The sequence below is a fragment of the Cynocephalus volans genome, chromosome 1 (assembly GCF_027409185.1).
Source record: "Cynocephalus volans isolate mCynVol1 chromosome 1, mCynVol1.pri, whole genome shotgun sequence".
Taxonomy (NCBI): domain Eukaryota; kingdom Metazoa; phylum Chordata; class Mammalia; order Dermoptera; family Cynocephalidae; genus Cynocephalus; species Cynocephalus volans.
This window is the reverse complement of record NC_084460.1, coordinates 137,879,999-137,896,264: the sequence shown is the minus strand read 5'-3', so window position 1 is coordinate 137,896,264 and position 16,266 is coordinate 137,879,999.

Here is a 16,266-nt window from a genome sequence, read left to right as displayed (position 1 = left end):
ACAAACTTATTCAAAGACATCTCTATTTAGGAGTTATCTTAGTAGTACACTTTAAATAAGAACAACTAGGTGTTTATGACATTTGAGCAATATAAGTAGATCTTAAGAATTTTCAAGTTGTTTCGATAAAAACAAAAAATTATACAATTTTGTTGGTTCGTTTTTAATTCACACATTCATTATGTTACAGAGATTTTGAGGTAAAAATTTCTACATAGTTATTTACTTGAATATTGCACAGAAACTATTTCTATACATGCAGGAATCTATGGTATATGTGCCAAAAATATGTAGAAATCTATCGCCAGCATTTAGAATATTTGTTTCCTAGAGTTGTATATTATAATTGCCAAACTTGTTCCATCATAGAATATAAATACGAACTAAAATTAAAAATGAATTTCTTGGCTATTCATTTTACTTTCTTTACCTAAGATTTAAGATTGACAAAATTGTAAAGTTTGATCAGAAGAGGTCTAAGATCTGCAGCTCTTACATTCCATATTTTCTGTTTCACAGTAAGTAGCATAAACTCTGGGTATTCTAAGTTCTTTCATCTGGAACTGGAAACTGTCGCATAGAGGTGAAACCAGAATTCATCTTGTTTTCCCTTCACATTAGTTATCACAGTTAACAATTATACATTTTGTGAATATTTAATTAATGTCTTCAATTCTAATGTTTTGTAACAGATGTAAGGGCAAAGAATATGTCTGACTTATTTGTTTTTTATCTGCAGTATAGAATCATGCCTGGCACATGGCAGTTACCCAAAAAGTACATGAAATGAATAAATCAACAAATAAATGATTGAAAAGACTTCCTTCTTTCTGTAGAGAGAAAGCCCTCTGGACTTGGAAGAGGCAGACTGGCTCCCAGATTCCCTGCTCTCCTCTTTGGGGTACACATAAGTCTCCATAGCCTTTTGTTATCTTGATCCAGATCTTTGGGTGTCATTCCTGACTCCTAGAAGGATTCCCAGGGGATTGCCTATATAATCTATGGCTCATTACCATATGATAAAATGTGCAACTATTCATGGAATAGATCCAAGTATTACTAGTTGCTTATCAGTAACCAGTGCTGCACTGACCACCTTTTCGAATGGCTCCCCACAATTTTTTGAACTTTTTTTTTTTTTTTTTCCAACAAGCATAGGATTTGTGACAGCATCTCCCTGAGGTCTCCAGCCTGGCAGTCAGCTCTTTTGATCTGAGTTTCCTAATTCATTTACCAGGCTCTGGGGAAAAGTTTTTACTATCCTGGCAATTATCATGAACATATAATTCTAGCCTCAATCCTCTTAACAAAAAGTTTCTTCTTATCAGTGGCTATAAGTTAACATTTACTATAAAGGCTTTATGAAAATAACCCACCCTGTGCATATGGCTTGAACACTGACTCTCTGAATACCTGAAGTCTTTGTGGCCCTCTTAAGTAACTTCAGTATTGGTTTGGCTATTGCTCTAGATACTAGATGGGCAGGAAGCCCATTTCCTCTATAAATGAATACTTAACAAATACACATATATTTTACTCTTTCTTTCACCTGCTATGCAAGTTTTTTTAAAAAAATTTATTAACAGAAGCATCATAGGTAATATCCTTAATTAATCTTTATGAAAAAAAACATTAATTCTTTGAATGAAAGACAAATGAAAAAAGCAACAAATGTATATTAAACACCTATTCTGTGTTGAGCACTATGACAGGCATTTCACATGTTTTGTAGCAAGAAAATCCTACTATTTAGAGAATAACATTTTGTTGTTCCATTACATTTTTAGTCATAGTGGACTATTTCTCTTAGATATAGCCCATTACTCTAGACATAATATTAAAAAATAACTAGGTGATATTGTTGTTACTGATGAATTTAACTCTTCTTTGAAGAGAACAACTAATAAATCACATGACATGTCATCCCTCAAATATGAGTATGAGGCTACTGACCACCTCAGAAAGTTAGCCTACTGGTAGCTATTTATCCAATAACATATTTGTATTTCAGTGATCTCTCACTTAGTTCACACTTTCTTGTTCCTTGTGACATATTTTCAACACAAATATTACCTTTAGGCCATATTACCCCTTTTCTGAGATTTAGTTTAATAGTTTGCAAAATAAAAGCATTTTCAAATTCTGCATCACTGTTTTGAGGATTTTTAGGGAAAGTATGAACTCATCATGAAAAATTTTTGAGATTGATTAACAGTGTCTACCCTTTTCACAAGATGGGGTGTGTGTATGTGTGTGTGTAATGGTATGTATACTGGGTACCTGCCAACCAGGTGAGAGATGATTATAGAAAAATCAATCTTTGCCTCTCTCAAACTTTGTCCTAAAGTTGGCCTGACACCCATAAAAAGGTATATATTCTTTCTCTTCACTATTTTTAGGAAGGAAGATCTATTTTCTTATGATAAACGTGTTATATAAGCTTCTTTTTGGTACACTATACGTCTATAGTGACTCCTTCTATACAGTCACTATACAGTTGACTGTTGTAGATTATATTAAAAATCTCAATACCATATGTAGCATTGTTTCTATAGAAAAATGTATTCTCCAAACTACTGACATAAAAATGGATTATTAAGCACATTATCTTATTGCTTATATACCTCCTTTATAAAAGAATTCACTTGTACTTTCTTTGACTCAGAAATTCTGCTATAATTTGAGGACTGCAGATACTAAAATGGATGACATCAGTATATGGTATTTACCAAGGAAACCTTTTCTCTCCCTGTATTGAAAGGGATTGAAAGAGAGAGAGAAAAGAACAAAGGTAGAGCAAAGGTACAGCTCACTGAAATCCTAAGAGCACCAATTCTCAAAATCTACTGGTAAAAATGAGTTGTAAACCTGGACTACATTTTCAGCATCTGGAAATAATCTTAGTTGTTATACACCCCTTATACACTTCATGATTTGGGACCAAAATCTGAGTCTCAAGGAGAATTCGCTGTGTCTAAAGTGCTGAGTATTTGAATTTTTCCCCTAAAAGCAATCATGCACGTGGTTTCCAGAACATCAAAGCCGAGAGAGCAGCACCATATAAAAAGCTTTCTGTCCGTGTTCTCTGCATGTAAGTCAGGTTGAACATCCAAGTGTCCATTAGTGGGAATGAGAAAGGAACACAAAATAAAACCTGCTACCACTTAAAGTTGTGCTAGTGTGTACAGCCCTGTTAGGAAGTCAACACATCAAAAGGATCTAGGTAACCCTCTAAACTAAAGGCTTTTTTACCACTTAAAACTATGGGAAGACATACTTTTTATTTTGTGAGTTACCATTTGGAGATAGATTTCCTGGAGAGTTAGAAAAAGAGAGAGCAAGAGAGAGCAAGCGAGAGAGAGAAGGGACATTTAGCTAAGCATAGAGTGGAAAAAATGGAGAACACATAGTTGTTGGAACATTGACACAATATTGTTTTTAAAGATGAGGGTTACTTTAAGGGATGGCAACCTTCTAGAGATTGACCAAATTAATGAAAAAATGCAATAAGTATTTCATAGTTTGGGACTTTACAACTGCTTAATATCTGAGAAAGATGAAACATAAATAAGTGCAAAGTTTCAGTTCAGGAAAATAAATTCTGCTTTATGGTAGCTTATCTTAATTTTAGAAATCATTCTGCTGACATGAAATGGCCTTCTCAAGAAGATAAAGTAATATGTTAATTATCTCTGTTAATTAACTTTTGCAGGTTTTAATTTCAAATATAGGTACTATTTGAAGATTAAGTTATAAAATATTTAATAAATGTTGGGTGGGGCGTTGAGAAGAATTCAGTAGCAGAGAAATCACATTTTTCCTTAAGGAACTAGCTCATTTGTTGCAGAGAAAAGGAATGCATATGTAGGAATAGTGTAAAAGAACAATTGAAGAACAAGTTTCAATACCATATCAAGTGACACCTAAAATCGAAACATCTAAAATTAAAAATTCAGCATAGAATATGGAAAGTTCAGGAGTTCTTAGCAATGGCTGTAATTTTAATTTTTACTATTACAAATAAACGAAATATTTATTGAAATAATTTTTCTTTTAAAATTAATCAATTTGGAACCCTTCTAGTTATAATGAATGACTGTATGCAGTGGTTATTTGACATCATACAAGCATCAGAATTATGACTCATTCACTCAGAGGTATATTCTTCAGTTCAACATTCTGGTCACTATGATGATTTTGACTGTTATAGAGCCACAAATTGTTTTTATTCTTGATTATAATATATAATATAAATTTATAATGGGACTTGAATTAAAGACAGAAAGCATAAGGAACATTACGTTAAAAAACAAGTGAACCTTAACAAGTGAAATCTGATGAGTAAGAATCATCACATTCTCCATTTTTTGTTTGTGTAGTCGACTTAAATGAATTCTATGACTTAATCTTGGGTCAAAGGGACATTTGACTTTACTTATGACAGGCCTTCTGCTCATCTCCACAACTGGCAGGCATAGGTCCCAGGTTTTACAAAAAGTGTGACTGAGTAGGCCTTTCTAGTCTTCTTCTCACTGATTCTTCCGTGGAGCTTTTGTTCTGAGCCTTCTAATCAGTTGATTAATATTTACCAGCTTCTCTTCCACTGCCATGCTGGAGACACAGACACTCTGAGGCATTTTGAAACTCTGGAGCCTGGACTCCTGCTTCTTTAGGTGCACAAGAAAGACACTCCCTTGGGATCTTGAAACCTTCCTGGGATGCTGCTGTGCAATGGGGTGTGGTCTTGCCCTTCCTTGTCACATCATGACTTTCTGGGGCTATCAGGGCTATAGTGAAGACCAACCACGAAAGATGCTGCCCTTAAACAATTTTTACTTCCCTCTGAATCCTTTTTGAGGCAATAGAAGGGCAGATTCTTTTTAGGAGAGAGAACTCCTCCATTTCTTGGGTTTCCAGTCAGCACAACTAGCACAAACTGGTGGGGAGAATATAAAGAGGGGAGACTCGGCATACAGTGTCAGTCCATATTTTACCTGGGGTTAGCTTTTAACAATGCATGTACCAGGACTCAAATATAGTTAAAATTATCCTTGAAAATCCATTTAATTTCCAATAAAGTATAATATGCATTATTTTGCATATTCAACTCTGTATTGAATGCTTATGTTCAAATTATGCAAACATTAGTAATGTGAAAATAAGAGTATCTGTACACAGAATTTTAAATTATTATATATACAGATATATGTATGCATATACATATACATACTCATCTATGTGCATGTACATATATGCTTTTTTATTTTGGTTGTTCTTTCTTTCACTTATCCTCTATAGCCTGGAGAATTCAATTTGTGCTGGATCAAATGTGAATATCATTCAGCTTACAACCTAAGTTCAGAAGAAAGACCAGGTCATTCTGTGGGGATTTTAATCTTTCTAGAACTACAAACAATCTTGCTTGAGAACACTTATGAACAACCGAAGTATCTACTCACTCACAATGCCCAAGTCCTTTTCCATGAAGAATCAAGACCCATAGTTCAGGTGAAATGGAATGTCCTCTGAGTCAGTTCAGAGATTTTAAATGGCTTTGTATGACCCAATGAGGCTTACCTGATTCTTTAACCCACTTGGCAAACCCTGTCTTTAAAATCCTGTTGTACATAATCTCAGTTTGAGCAAGGGTGACATCATGCTACAGCCAATGTGATGTGGAGGAACATTGCAATAGAAATGCCCTTCTCAGAAGAGCCTTTTAAAGAGACAGTCAGAGAAAGCAATGATGAATTGCCTTGAATGCCAAGCTGAGATTAGTTTTGCCATGCAGTAAGATGTTACAATATATTTCAATGAGATGAGCAACCAGGTGAAGAGCAATTTGTTTGTTATTCTAATAGCAAACACTGAAAAGGAATTATCATAAAATGTGACAATATGATGCCTCTGATAAACTGTTTTTCAGAAACAGTATTTACATGTATGGTACCAGCACATGAAATGAATGAAATATTTTTCGAAGGCTAAGAGAAAGAAAGTAGTATTTGGCACACACAGAGGATGTAGGGCAGCATTCTTCATAGTGTGCTTCAGAATTATGAGAGGTTGGTTAAAGACAGGATATTGGAACTTACCTAGTCTTATTAAATGAGTTTATTTGGAGGTAGAGCCCAGAACCGCAAAGGTAACGAGCTATTCAGATGTTTTTTCATGAATGTTAAATATGAAGACCACTGCAGAAATCAGGTGAGTGTAGAAATGCTAACATGCCATTACTTTCTGAGTAAGTCAATTTGAATTTCAGTCTCCTGAAAAAAAATTTTTAATCTGTAGTAACTACATCAGTCTGGGGTTTGACCAAATGGGCTGTCCTACATAAAAACACTTTTAAAATTAGAAGTGCCAGACAAATACACATTGCTATGGCTGTCGGGACCCTTACTACCATCTTACCTTGATTCCTTTCTTGAACTCTCTATTTCTTCTTCTGTTCTATGTAACACATACCTGTGGGAACCCTGGTTCAATAGCCATTAACCTTTATGAGACATAGAAAAATGTGTTCTCTAGTCAATGAAACATATTAGATGTAGAAGGGATTTTAGCGTATCTTTTCAACACATCTAATTCATGAGTATATTTCCCACTTGTAAACAAACATGCCAAAAAAAAAAAAAAAAAAAAGGCTATTTGAGGACCTGGGTCAAAGATAGGTGTCATTAGCAGCAAGAGGTCGTCTGCTATTTGGGCTGGGTTTTTGGAGAGCTTAATTCCAAAGCCCCAGACAACTCACATTTGTTTGAGGTATCCCTAATCTTTGTACTTTGTGCAAACACCCTAGGCTTCAGTAAAAATAGCCAAACATAAACACTCAAGAAATCTGTTCAACATTGGTAGAAAATTTTGGTGAATATGTAATCACAGATGGTACATATCACTAAATCTAAATATGATCAACCATAGAATCAAAGGAAAGACCTAAGAATGAAGAAGATATTAAAATAATATAGACTCAGTCTTTCATTTTACAGAAAAGCAAACTGAGGCCAGGAAATATTATTTAGCCCCCCAAATCTTGAGGTCATGATATAATACGATCCTGATCTGCTAGTACATGATGCAGATCAGTTTTCACTTCACAGTATGCTAATTTTAAAAACAATAAGCCTTCCTTGTAAAGTACATATCCATGTTAGCTCTGCAGAGAGAGTACTTAGGCTGCTAAATACTCACTCTCCTAATGAATGTTATCTGAATGATAAGACATTTGAAGGCACTGAGAACAATCTGATGTGTTAGTGTACTGAAGCATAATCTTTCATTTTAGTTATTATCCTTTAACCTAATTTCTCATAAAACTAGTGAAATTGCTTTTAAATGTAGTTATCAAGATTATGTAATTTAGGTGTCTATTTTATGTATACCACAAATCTTCCAATATCAAAAACTAAAAAGAGAGTTTATATTTTACCATCTTCCTTATTACAAAACAGCAGAAGATTATTATATCAGGTGACTTAAATTCCATGGATTAAAATAGCTTTTACGGAGTATTATTTTATATTGACTTCTGTGGAATTTTCTGTACACAATGTATTACAAAGGCCTGCTCTTAGTATAGTCACAAATAGAACATACAGTGGGTTATTAAACAGTCAAATAAGGAACAATGCACAAAGGTACTGCATATGGGAAATCAGCTAACAAATAAAATGCCAGCTCAGCCAACAGCCAACATATGGATAAAGATAAGTGTTGTTCACTAGGAGGAAGTAGTTTTGAATGATGACAATTGTGTAAAAGTGCAATGATGCAAGAGACTTTTTCCATATAAGAAATACATGTGATTTGTTATGTGTTTTAGCTTTAAAGCTATTTGCAGCATGCTGTAGAAAAATAAATATATTTCAGAAGAGAGGTTGATCATCCATCAAATGTATTTCCTGATATGAAAGTGTACATAAAGGCTTTTTTCTAGTGGGAAAAACATGATGGTCTGGATATACATTATGCTTAAGAAAAACTATTGTTAAATAAAGAATGAAGGATGCTTATTTGTTGTTTGTTACGTTTTTTTAAAAAGTGATATCAAATAATATTCATAATAGCAAACTTTTCATATTAAAGGCTTTGAGGTAGTAGAGCTTATATTATGTGTCATAAGAAATATATACATGGTTAAGATGAAAATAGCTCTAAATATTAATAATTATTGAGGTATGTGCTACATTTTTCTTTTTTCTTTCTTTTTCTTCCTTCTTCATCCACTTGTGCATATATAATTATGCCTCTTTATTTCAGATGAAGTTTATATGATACATAGTTAATACTCAGGTTATTTTCAAAAGTCTATACCCAGTAAAGCCCAATTAGAATAAATATGTGAGACTCTTTATCTATCAACCAAAGATTATTTTTCCACATTCTTCCTATATGACTATTAAAATAAAACAATACAAATATTATAAAGTTAAAAAATATATAAACTGCATACAAACTAAGAGCATATCTACGTTTCACAAATGCCAGAATATAGGCATAGCAGGTTTAATCTGCTGCCAACATTAATTTGAGGAAACTAAATTTAGTGCCTAAATATATAACTAAAGAAAAAGGAGATAAAATTAATATTCAAAGAATTTTATATAAAACTTTTACTCCTCCTGAAACCAATGAGAGCTAAAAAGTTTGTTTTGATCCCGATCTGAAGCAGATAGCTTAATTAAACCACACTGAATATATTTCGTTAGTTCTCTGACACCAAGAGAATTACATTGAGTTAAAGAGTTGAGACTCACTACTAAATAATGTACAGTAATTAAATAATAAAAGTACTGCAACAAATACATAAATAACTACTAAATACTGTTTACTGAGTTAAAGGGGGGGCAACTGTCTTCAGACAGGCACCTTCTGGAGAGTTTTTGTGGAGGTGGTGGGACTTAACACAGGCACTTGAGGAATAGGAAGAGTCAAATAAGAAATTTAGGAGAATGCAAAGGGAATAAACCGGGCAAAGGGTGGAATACGAAGTGGCTTTGATGCGATCCATTTAATCACAGTAGTTAGGAAACGGTGAGGGAGATACAGTTAAAAAGATCATCTGGGTAGGAATGGGACTGATTGGTACAGTGTCTCATCACTAAATGCTTAATGAATGAACTAATGTTGATGTTTTTATTCTAAACCTGCATTTTTCACTCACGTAGAACATGAGATCTCCTAAACATTTTTCATGTTTTCTCTTTTTAGTGGGGCTAAATTATTCAGTGGCTACAGGATGTGGTGATGGTTCTCAGCTATTACAAGTACATTTCTTCCTAGTGAACAGCATTCATGTTCTTGCTTCTCTTCTGCACGAAAGATTATGAATCCCAGAGCCATCTGCATTATTGAGACAGAGATTATGTTTTCCTTTATACTGGGTGACCAGCATACCTTGTCGCTGCAATTTGTCATACATTTTCCCTTTCAATACGTGGTCCCTATAGTTCTGAGGTCCCAGCTGTCTGAGCACAAAGCCTGTCTTTAAAGTGAAACACAAATGACATGTTAATGATTTGTAAAAACACAAAGTGGGAGGTAAATGGCCATAGCTGAAATTAAAGTTTTCATTTTCATCAGCTCAGTAGAGTCTGAAACATCCAAAGAAAGCTCAGGAAAGAGTCCCTGCTAACACAGCTGTTCCCAAGCATGAGGGCTGCTTAGCATTGACTTTCAGTCAATGATCCATAGCTCTCTTGAGGAAGCTCACCGTTCTTCAGTTCAGTGGGATGTGCTACTCCCCACCACTTATGATGACTCCCAGCTGGGAGCCTATACCCAGTTAGGTTTTTCTTTATGAGATGCATAGAAGATAATAGAGGCCAGAATCAAGTAAAGATTTTAATTTATATCTGTGAGGTGATTATAGGCTACTTAAGAAAGAGATGGGTAGTGATTTGGATGGGGAGATGGTACCTTTGTATCTGCCTCCTCCTCTAGGCCTTTCCAGATATATTTTCTTTCTAGTAGAGTTTTGATCATAACACTCCCTGTCTTCAAATTGTTCAATGGCTTATATCACTCTTAAGATAAATACTAAGTTTCTAAAAATGGTATATAGTCTGCTGCCTGGCCTGGCCCTAACTGATATCACTAGTATCAACTCACACAGAGATTCCTTCTGATCTCTGCTTTAGTTAGAGTGGCGTTCTTTCAGCAACTCCAGTGTACCTTGCTGGGCCCTGCTGCAGGGCCTTTGCGCCTCTTGCCACAGTTTTCCTAAATGTTCTTCCCCCTTCTCCAGATATCTTAGCTTACACATGTCCTCATAGAAGCTTTTTCCTTGTTAGGTCAAACCAAATTCTTCTTGGAGATACAATCATAGCATCACACAATTCATTTATATTTATTTGTGCAATTGTTTTTTAGTGACTGTTATCTCTCTAGATGGTAAGTTCCATGAAGTCAAGGAGAGTCAGTATCACTCGCCTTTGGATAACCCAATCATTTAGCACACTGACAGACAAATAGTGGACATTCATTAAATATTTATGAAATGAAAAGATATGTAGGAGAAATAGAGTCATAGCAATGAAAAGTGCTATGTGTGTATGTGCATGTGCATATACATACACATATAAATCGTACTTCTACAGCTATAGGGCTTCTTGTAGAACACATTGAAGCTTGTTAGAATATGAAAATGAGGCTCAAGACTATGAAAGGTCAGTAGGTCTTTCAGAAAAGACTGGCTGAAAAATCAAAGAATGAGAATTCAATTTAAAAAAAAAACAAAAACACATAGCATTAAAACCGTATCATAATAGAAAATAATTTTATTTCATCTACATTGATCATATGGTCTACAATTTACGCAAAATCTGACAAACTCCTATAGGCTATTAAGTTGCACCACTATAGCTAAACCAGGGAAATGGAAATATCATTATGATACAAAGACTAAATGTACTTCATGCTTGCAGATCACTTTAAAAAGAATGTTAGCCTTCTATGATAGAAGAAAGTAAAATTGTGCTTTCCTGACAATTGATAAATATAAGAATTACTTCTACCTAGAATTCATAAGTGTTCTCACAGTTAGATAAGCCACCAGCAGCACACGTGATGATAATTCAAGGTCATTATCATAATCTTGGTCTTTTTTCCCAGTGAGAGACCAATGACAGCTGTGTGCCGGCAGATAACAGGTACGTTCTGCATCTCAAACACCCCTGCTTCGCCTTCTTTCTAGTTGTCAAGGACAAATTTAATTTGTGGGCCCTGCCCTCTTCACTATTAAGCTGATGGGAATAAACGGGCCAATTTCAAGTGGATTATAAGCTCTCAAAAATGAAAGCATATAGGATACATTCCAAAAAATCTGACTTCAGAACACTACTTCATAGTAACACTATTTAATATTTCTAAATGTCAAATCATTTTCTACTTATTTAATATAAACAGACAGTTAAAAAATAGGAAAATCGCCAATGAAATGTGTACTCTACAGAATCATCTGCTTTATTTTCACGGGATACTATAAAATGTATACATGGATAGGCATTTATACAAATATTAATAGAGATGGAAGCACTATTTGTTTTTTTAATGGTGAAATTGAGTCACATTTACCAAATAAAAATAAGTATTTTTGTTGGTAAATTTTAATAGGGCTTAATTATTTACTTGTATCTTATTTTCAGGATATATGTATAGTTCTAGTTGATATGTAGAACCGTAGAGGTTTTTTTTTTTTTTTTGCTATAATGTAAATATAAATTATCTACCTAGACTCTGAGCTTCTCAAGTGTACAGCCTTATTTATCTTTATGTCACATCTCTGAGTAAAATAACTGATGCTAGCATCTGTAACAAACACCACCAAAATCTCAGGGAATTAACAAAAAAGTTTGCTGTTTGCTGCTTGCCCACAAAAAATCTAGTGCAGACATTGCTGGGTTGTCAGATGCTTGGGTGACATTGTAGGGTGTGTCTCCTCTGAGTGGTGACTCAGGAATCCAATCCTTTAACAAGTGACCTCCAATATTGGTGTAAAAATGGAAGAGAGAATGAAAAGTTGTGTGTGGGAGATTTTGTGAACCATATCTGGTAGTGGCATATATTACTCCCACCGGCCAGAATTTGGTCACAGAGCCCTCCTAAAGCAAGGAGCTTGGAAAAGGTAGTATAGTTCTGTGCCCAAGCTGTAAAAGAAGAGGAAAAAAGTAGACTCAACGCAGAATAACAAGAGGACAGTAATTGCTTGAATTATATATGCCTGGCATAGATGATGTGGAAAATACAGAGAAGTTTGTTTTATATCTTTTATTAAAGTAATTTACAATATAAATAGGGGACGGACACACAGAAAACAATTTGTGAATAAAGCAATATAATACATGACATTCAAACAATGGACTGACACAGTTAAAGGTCAAGTTGTATAATACAAACCACTAGAGGTTATAACCTAACCTCTAGCATCCAATTAGGATATAGTATCCAATTATGCGTTGTTATTGCTGTTTTTTGTTTGGTTGGTTTTCTGAGGTATTTTGTAGCACAGTTAGTGGATGAAATCAAAATTTAAACTTGAGAGAGTTTTGTGGATAGATGTTGTTGAAAAAGTCTTCTAAAGAAGCAAGAACTTTAGTTAGGCCTTGAAGAATAGCTGAGCAATGGATATTAATGGTAGTAGGGTGGCTGACGGGAGTAGAACAGAAGAGATGATGAGAATATAATTGACAAAAGCCTTGATATGTGAATCTGATGGCCTGGGTTAGTTGGTTTATAGAATAAGCATTAGAAATAATAGAAAATAAGGCTAAATAGGCCAAAATGGGTGGGGTGGAGCATTAGAAATTGAGTCTTTAAATCAGAAAGAAGGGTTGCAACTCAATGCAGGAAGTTTCAGTGAGCCACTACAAGTTTATAAGCAGAAGCCTAAGCTGATGAAAAGATAAATACACAGTGCAGTTCTGGATGGTGTGCTGGTGGTACAGACCTGAGTGGAGGGTCGTGGTGAGAGGATAGCTTAGAAGTCGTCAGGTCAAAGATGAGATTTCAGGAGGCAGTTTATGGCACTGGAGGAATGCCCTTCTTGATGATTTTGTTTGCACAAACCAAATGGCTTGTGAATTCTTCTTCCTCCCAAGGGGACCCTGACTTTGTAAACCAGAAAGTACTGCCATCTACCCTTCTTGGGTGTATTAGGTATCTATTGCTATGTAACAGATAACTCCAAAACTTAAAGATTAGAATGGCAGTAATTATCTCACAGAGTTTTTGAGGATTAAGAACTTAGAAGCAGCTTAGCTGGTTGGTTATCTCTTGGTGTCTTTCAGGGGTTTTAGTCAAGATGTTGTCTGTGACTGGTATCATCTGAAAGCATGACTGGGACTAGAGAATCTGCTTCCAAGATGGCTCCCTTACATGGCTGTGGGTTGGAAGCCTCAGTTCCTCACCACACGAACTTCTCCATACGGTAGCTTGAGTGCTCTCATGATATGGAGGCCCTCTTCTCTCAGACTGAGTGATCTAAGGAAGAGAAAAGAAGCCACATGCTTTATATGACATAGTCTCAGAAGTGATGTACTGTCACTTCTGCCATATATTATTTGTTAGGAGCAAGTTGCTAAGTATAGTCCATGTTCAAATGAGGGGAGCTTTTCAAGAGAGGAGTATCAAATAATTTGTGGACATATTTTAAAACTACCACAGCAGGTTTCTCTCTCTCTCTCTTTCTCTCTTCCTCCCTTCCTCCCTCCCTTCTTTTCTTCCTTCTCTCTTTGGAAGTGGAAATGAGGAATTATTTATAAAAATTTGCTTAGGGCCGACCCTGTGGCTCACTCGAGAGAGTGCAGCCCTGAAAGCACAGTGGCGCTGGGAGTGCCGAGGCCGTGGGTTTGGATCCTATATAGGTATGGCGCAGTGCAGACGACACCAAGCCAAGGGTTACGATCCACTTACCGGTCACACACACAAAAAAACAAAACAAAACAAAACAAAACAAAAAACCTTGCTTAAAGAAGAGAAAACATTTTGAGTACCATTTAACTTTACATTTTCTTCTCTTCTAGCCCTCTGGAACATTTTTTCTATAATAAATAGTTTAACTACACCCTCATGTGCTTAATACAATATGTTTCTTCATTTCTTGCCTTAAATAAAACCTGACTCTCCTTTGAGGACATTGCTTCCCCATAGTGCTCTTGAGTGGAGGCCACTAGTTCTCTGTCCTGTCCAACATTAGGAAGACCATCTTTCTGACCTCCTACACCACACATAAACCACTACCCCTCAATTTTTCCAACTGAAAATTCTTTAAAAATTATGTCATCAAACTATACCACCTAAAGGGAAAGAGAAAATTTTTCCTCTAGTGTCCACATAAAGTGCCAGATAAAGATTCTAATTTGCATAACTTGTGTTATGCCTTTCCCTGAACTCATTTCTGTGACCAGAATTGTGGAATGTTGTGAGTGCTTGTTAAATGCACACCCAATACCAAGATGACAGGGGTACTATGATTGACAGCCCAAAGAAAATCACCTGGAGTAAGGAACAGATTATTCCCAAGGAGGTAGAGTTGCTGTTGTCCAAAAAATAGGGGATGCAAAACATTCACTACAGCTACCACTATCATCAATAACAGCCAGTATTTACTGCAGTGGGTGTGGGTATAAAGTAAGTGGGGATGTTGAGGGTGTGATGAAGAGAAGATGGAATATTTCTATTAATTTCATATAATCTAAAAGGCTGTACTTCATTAGTAAATGAATTACTATTATTTAAAATTTTTAATTTGCTAGAGAGACATTGTTCATGCAAACTTAGTTTCAGCCAAACTTCACAGTTAATGTTTAAAAGAAAAACTGAAAATAACTGCCGTTAAGGACAAAGGTTGTGAGCCTTCTATTATGAATAGTGAGAAGAAACTCGTGTCTGCTTTAATTTCAGAAAAATTGTTTCACTTTGAAGTCTCAGGAAATATTTAGTTTTCCTAAAAACAAGACCCTTAAATAAAAATATTGTGGATTTTTAAAATACACTTAAATAAAAAGCATTGTTTTTCTTTTTATCTTTGCTAAATGGAATCCTTATATTATGCGTAACAATGAATTTAGGTTTAAAGTGATCCTTTTCAGTTGGACTACCCAGGGAATCAGATAAATAAAAACTGAAAGTTTAGTGTTTTGCAAAAACTAAATGGAATACTAAGCTTAGAAGTTTGGGATTATGTTTGAAATGATTTTGAATGGATTCAATATTTACTTAATTGAGGTTCTCCCTCGGTGAACATGAAGCTTCTTATTTTTTCCCTATTTGCTTCATCTCTGCTTTTAACGACAATTTAGTTTTTTCTCATCCTCAGAAATCAAGATTTGCTAATCCTTCCAACTACCGTTGCATTTTCCACTGCCCACGAAAGCTTTTGCTGAAAAGTGAAATACGCTGTCATCTTTGTTTTAATTTGTTCAACTCCCTTCTCAAAATCTTGATGAGTGGATACGGAAAATGTGGTACATCTACACAATGGAATACTACTCAGCTATAAAAACGAATGAAATACTGCCATTTGCAACAACATGGATGGACCTCGAGAGAATTATATTAAGTGAAACAAGTCAGGCACAGAAAGAGAAATACCACATGTTCTCACTTATTGGAGGGAGCTAAAAATTAATATATAAATTCACACACACACACACACACACACACACACACAACGGGGGGGAGGGGAAGAAGATATAACAACCACAATTATTTGAAGTTGATACGACAAGCAAACAGAAAGGACATTGTTGGGGGGAGGGGGGGAGGGAGGAGGGAGGGAGGTTTTGGTGATGGGGAGCAATAATCAGCCACAATGTATATCGACAAAGTAAAAATAAAATAAAATAAAATAAATAAAATAAAATGTGCTGTATGTTAGGGTTAGATCTTTCAAAAACAAAACAAAACAAAACAAAACCTTGTTTCTTTTTTTTAACCTGTTCTATCCATAGCTCCTTTCTACGGCTACTGTATTTCACCATTTTTTCAATTATCTATTTTAGAACTGCCATACGGTTTAACATTTAGCCTCAACTACCCATAACCCTAGCCACTCTGGACATTCCATTATACCTCAGTTTCCAAAGAAATGTGTTCCTAGGTGACCAGAATTTATTTCTTCTTTTCTGCTGATTATTGACAACCTCCTTCAGAAAAATTCAGTGTCTGTTCCTCTCCTTTCATTTCCTTTTAGATTGTACCTGGCATCATATTCACATCTAATCACTTCTCGCTTAATGTCTCTATTTCTACATACTAGTTAAG